This window comes from Perna viridis, chromosome 14, assembly GCF_037379345.1.
Source record: "Perna viridis isolate PV_CMFRI_1.1 ecotype Kerala chromosome 14, ASM3737934v1, whole genome shotgun sequence".
Taxonomy (NCBI): domain Eukaryota; kingdom Metazoa; phylum Mollusca; class Bivalvia; order Mytilida; family Mytilidae; genus Perna; species Perna viridis.
Window position 1 is genome coordinate 15,820,603 of NC_142458.1, and position 6,500 is coordinate 15,827,102.

A 6,500-nucleotide genomic window follows, 5' to 3' on the forward strand; every position below is an offset into this window, starting at 1 on the left:
ATCGGGGAACATTGAACTCATATATCCGTTAATAGTGACCGGGTCACCGATATTTATAAAAGTAAACAGTACGTGTCTACTTAAAAGCAACTCTCTGATAGAAGATATAGTACTTTTACCATAGATAGTGAAGAAATAAATTAAAACAAGAATAGGCTGATGAAGAATTCGTTTATCTCATGAAATATGTAGAAATCTCGGAAATAACATGAAACCTCTCGCAGAGATTAAATCACCGCCAGATGGTCAAATAGTCACGTGCTTTTTTTTAATCGCCGGCTGATATAAGAATTGGAGACAGAGGTATAAACTGCATTTAAATTGCAATATATTCGATATACCGCACCTAACTATCTTTAATAACTGTGTGTCCTCTTCATATCTCTGCCAAAATGGGAAATTTCCTCTCTAATTAACACCTTGGAACAAACTAAGATCATGACAAGGCCATGTATTTCATGACCAAGGTGTTTTCTAGTGTTCTTGTGCATATTTTTCTCTAAATAATAAAAAAAAACGATCCTACCAGTGCACTTGATATGTGATAACAATTCTGATGGCGGCAGACAACGAGTTGATCATTTTATCAATATGAATGGTTGAGTTCTCTATTTGTTTTCCCTTTTTGTTTTATTTTTTTTTTTGTTTTTGTTTTTGTTTTTGTTTTTTTTTTATGTTTGCTGTCTGTGTATCTGTCTCCATTCTATTTAAGTAGTAAAAGCTGCAAATTTTCATCTTATATTCAGTATTTTGTGTTCTGGTTTTTTTTTTGGTTTTTTTTTTTTTTTTTTTTGAAAATCGGTATATCTTTTTAACCCTTTTCTTCAGCGGTCTTGTGTATATTTCTCAAAATAAAAAATAAAAACATGAATCCTACCAGTGAACCTGATCTGTGATAACAGTTTTCACGGAGACAGACAACGCGATGCCTATCTTATCTTTCTCAGTGAATGAGTTAACATTGGCAAACATTGCATTACCTCAATATAATTTTCGAGGCATAGTTTGACTTCCAGTAAATATAACATTGTTTTTAATTCTTCTGGAGATGTTTTTGAGATAACACTCGTATTCCAATTTCAAACTTGCAATCAAATGCTGTGTTTTTTGTCCGTGTTTATTTTTTGTCTCACTTTTCTTTATTTTTAACTGCTGATTCTGTATTTCGATATTCTTTGTTGTTCGTGTGTCTGTTTTGTGGCAAGCTATAGGTGAGTGTGTTTGTGGTTTTGGTATGTGAATGTGCTTTTTGTTTAAACTTGTTACTTAATATACCAAAAAACGCTTCAAGATTTGATTTGATTCGATTTTTTATAAATTATAGATCTTATATAGCATTGTATAAGCGATCATCAATAGTGCATGTGCACTTAACAACATTATGTCATTTACAATAAAGTATTTCTCTTCTACAGTGGTCTGAAGATTTCTGAATGCTTGTTTCTTCTCTTTGCATTGTTTCTGTTTATGAGCACATAGAAAGTGAAGAAAATGTAAGTAAACAACGGGTGGTAAATAAACACTTTCTCTAGTTCTGATGTCTTCCGAATATACATCTGGTAATTCGTGCGGAAGTAATGCATTTTTTAAAACAACACTTGATAAAAAGAAATGTCTCATGATATGGAACCCTTTGTTTAGAAAATGTTGCATATCAAGTGGGCGACTGATAAAAGATTTTAAACTCAGCCCTTGTTTTTCAGGGGTGCATCTACTGAGACAGTCATCAACTATGTATTTACGTCTGTTTCAGTTTATAGAATAAAGAAGCCAAATGACACCATCCAGAAACACAATCAACCTTTGTAGCTATCAATATTTCAGGGAATACTGATTTGTATTGATTATAGATAAATCTTTTATTATTCACAGATTGAAATCTTGTGTTTTCTGAAATCATTTCCTCGTTTGTCTACCCCGGACTTGACTTTTTATGAGCAACTCAGCGGGTGTTTCTAGAAAAGCAGAGGATGCTTACCCTACCGGTGCACCTGGTCCATGCTCCCAGTTTTTTGTGGAGTCCGAGTTGCTCATTTACTTTTGTTACTTTATATGTATGATTTTAGTTACTTTATGTTCTTTGTTGTGTATGTCTGTTTTCCATGTCTGGTCTTCGTCCCTGGATTACATTCTTTTGATTACCGCTATAACCTTGGTTCCCTTGATTAATCTATTGCATGCTAATGCCAACATATAATATATCACCTGCTTTGTTGATGACTTTAGGTGTCTCGTGATTCGTATTGGTGTTCTAAAGATCGGACTTTCGTTGCTTTTACGATTCATACTACCAATACAGCCTAAAGGTGATATGAGTGACTAAGGTAAAGAGTTGTTACCGTATATTCCATTTGAGACTCTGAGTATGTTAAAATTCAAATTTTTAAAATTGTTTCCGTATTAGGCAATGCTTTTATACAATCACGAGACACTTCAAGTATACAACTTTGTAGAGCTTGATGGTCAGGATCAATGAACCTTCCCTCAAAGAAGTTTATCTCAGGAATAAAGTAATGCTGACAAATTTGATACTCCACACAATACATTAACCGTTTACAGCAAACAATGAAGCAGTTAATTAGGTTCGTTTTTTACCCAAAATGACGGTTCGTATTCCTCAGCCAACCAAAACATAATAGTCTTGATAAAATATGAACATAACAATTCACCACACCTTTTCTTTATAAAATCAGAAAGGATGGTCTTCATTATTGCATAACATAAGAATTGGGTATGAGTAAACGAGTGTATCAACTGTTTTTCTGCAATAGAGAATGATATTCTCCACTCTATGTCTTCAAACTTTGATGCTTTACATCCGACAGGTACGAACAATATCCCATATTGAGTAATCTCTCTAATCAGTGGAGGACTAGGCCATAAACCCCTACTTCTATTTTTCCATGGAGTTGTCGTCGAAATCCATTCCTTTCATCGAAAACAAATCAGACAGTCAGCTTCGACATTTTTTACTTTAATCATTACACATGGCCCATGGGGAATACAATTTTCAAACGAGATTACATCATCCCGAACTGCAGTACTTGAGATGTAGGTTTTTCCGTTATAACTGATTGAATATTTTAAGAAGGCTTTCTTACCTTCCTCGTTGATCACCTGTAGCCTTGTGAATCCGAGTTTTGTTTCGCTGTTGTCCATTACAAATGTTATCATTTTCTTTGAATTATTTTTATCAGAAATGTTTTCATAAACCCTAACATTTGTCAGTAATATCATTACATCAAAATCACTTCCGCTCAATTCTTATCCTTCTGCTCTGCTACCACTTGGAATGTATATACTATGATCTTGGGACATTTTTTAACATATTAAATGTCCTAGAATAGCATTCATTGCTGTATGAGGTTTAATTATCATGCATGTACTTTAAAAACAGATAAGGAGTTACTATTTAATGAGATAGACATCATTTTACAATAGCTGCAACCTATCCATCAGGTGAAGGTTTCAAAACTGATCCTGCTTAAAATTCTTCTAGAAAGGCTGGATATTTACGATATATTTTGTTGCTTTAGCTCTATCTTGAAAGAATGTCAAAATACTTTATCCAATAATAAAATCATCAAAACTAGGGTGTTTTTACTAGGAACTTATAGCATCCATCATGACTAAAGCTGTGTCTGTACGTTTAATTCCCTTTGCAAAAACCTCTTCCATTGTTAGGTAGTCATAAATTGTATTTAATTGAACTGCAGTATCAAATAAGACATTTCTTTTTTTTTTTTTTTTGCTTTGACTTTCCTATTTCTTATTTGAAAAAGATTTGAAACTTCATCTAAAGTCAATAACATACTTTCAAATTTACCTTTCTGTTCAAGACTCTGTACAGTTTTAAAATAAAAGTTATCTCCTATATCCAAAATATTATCTAAATCAAAGCACTGGACACATTTTAGTGCAGTTAATATCAAATTTTCCAAACAATTGGTGTGCATTGGTTACCTCTTGTATAAGTAGAAAAATGAGAGTCAAACTGACCAAACTTCAGAATTAAAAAAAAATGCATTATCAACACTTTAAGAAATGCTTCCTGAGTGTTTTTTGCAAAGTACCTTCATAAGTTCTTTGATAAATGGCTTCCTAGTTTTGATACAATGTTCTGTAAAAGTGATCTGACCAGTGATTTCTGCATTCATTTGACAAGTGCTTTTAGTATAGCTTTTAGAATTGATTTGACAAGTGCTTTCAGTTTTCCTTCTCCAGTTTGGTTTACGAGTCATTATGATAAGTAAAAATGCATAGCATATCTATCACAACTGTGATAAAAATCCACACAGGTAATAAACAAATTGTGGTACAAATTACCCGTCTATTATTTCAAATTTCTTGAATAATAATGAGGGCTCTTCATTGGCTGTTTTACCATCGTGGGCTGCCATGGTCAGAATCCCACCATATAGAATAAGTCAAGATGCTTGCCGTTTTAATAGGTACGGTTTAAAACGGTAAAAACTATGTAAAAGGTGTACCTTTTTTTGTGACCAATGGCCGTATATGTAGTGACCAAGGCAAAGGACGAACCTCCCGCAAAAACGTCAGTTTATTTGATTATTTGTTACTCCTGCCTTATATGTTCGATGCGATGTAATAACTGAATTTGATTTTTTTTTTATTTCAATCCTATGCTTTTAGATGTGCATAACAAGTTGCATTTTGTATGTCTTTACCCGCCGGCTTTGATAAAGTGGTGAATAGTAAAAACAGAAATACATGTAAAGAAAGGGTTAAATGACCAGCGTAAAGCAGATGATTTTCTGAAAGTTCTGAGAAATGATTCAGAACTTGTTTTACAAAATATTGATGACAAACTAGTGAATATAGAACACAGTCACGCGACCCTTGATCAAGTAAACTCAATTGTAAATTATTTATGTTTATTCTATGATGAAAATTCTCCATCTGTAATTGGTACATACAACTGAAGACTAATTTAAAAGATGAATGTAAAACTTGGTTCACTAAAGAATGCAGTACTAAGAGGGAGGCATTTCATGAGGATAAGAGTAAATATAAACACGTTTAAACCGAATATAGAAAAAAGTTTCTCAATGAAAAATTGCGATAGTATAAGCAGAAACTTAACATGTTTTCGTAGTTATCAAGGAAAAAAAGTGATGGAGTTGAGATCTCATTCGAAGTATGATCCTAAAGCTTTTTGGAGAACACTGAATACGTTTTCAGGCTCTCGTAAACCCAACCCACCCAAGCTGTAGGTATAGATACTTTTTTTTGATCATTTTTAGAAGCTTGATGATGATGATGATGATGATGATGATGTCTTAGATTTAAACGCTATTTGTGACAATTTACAGTTTGAATCTATATTAAATAATAACATTACTGAAGATGAGATTTTTAGTTCTATTAAATCATTGAAAAATAATTAATAAATAATAAATCCCCAGGTCTGGGTAGTGTTTTCAATGAATATCTAAAAAACTCGCCTCTGATATTGATCCAGTTATTGGTTAAACTATTCAACTTTGTTTTGAATACGTTGATAAGTTATAAAGGAAAACGTTTTACCTCGATACTAAACACTACACTAACGTGCTTTGCTAATGAGGTTGATTTATTATCGAAAAATCAAGCTGGATTCAGAAAGGGACATTCAACAATAAACAACCTGTTTATTTTGAATTCCCTCGTAACGATTTACCCATCTAACAGAAAGAAATTATTTTGCGCCTTTATTGACTTCCGCGAGGCTTTCGACACTGTGAGGAGTGAAAATAAAGGAAAGATGTTCACTGTTATATACAACATGTATGATAATATTAAATCCTGTGTTCAATATGATGGTGAACATTCAGATTTTCCCCTGTTTGACAGGTGTCAGACATGGTGAAAACTTTTCCCCTTTTTTTTCTAAACGATCTGGAGGAAATTTTTGGAAATCGTGGATGCTCTCCGTTGCATTTGGTGTAAGATCTGGCTGACCGCGATTTTGATATTTTATTCCGAACATTTGTATAATTCTGTATGCCGATGATACTGTACTACATGTATTAGCCGAAATTCCTGATGGGATGCAGAATGCACTAAATATTTTCAACAATACTGTAATTATTGAAAATTAAAGGTTAATCTAGAAAAGACAAAAAATTGTGATATTTTGTAAACGTAAACATTCATTTTCAGTTCAGATCACTAGACGAAAATATAGAAATTATAGATACCTTTTCCAACCTAGGATTATCTTTTAAGTACAATGGCACTTTTTCAAACGCCAAACAAAAGATTGTAAACCAAACTCAAAGAGCTTTATTTAGCATTTATAAAAATATTATAAACCAGGACATTCCTGTTGATCGGCTAAAACTTTTTGATGCCATGATTGAACCTATTTAAATCGATGGTTCTGACATTTGGGGATATGAAAATTAAACAATTTATAGAAGAATACATCTTAAATTTTGTAAAAGAATATTTAAGTTCGACCCTTATTTTATGGTTTATGGAGAATTTGGGGCGTTAAA

General features: G+C 32.7%; 1 pseudogene; it reads right to left on the bottom strand.

Moving 5' to 3' along the window:
- Positions 1-2,375: 2,375 nt before the first annotated feature.
- On the bottom strand, positions 2,376-3,318 carry LOC148598374 (protein mab-21-like 2; annotated as a pseudogene).
- Positions 3,319-6,500: the final 3,182 nt, after the last annotated feature.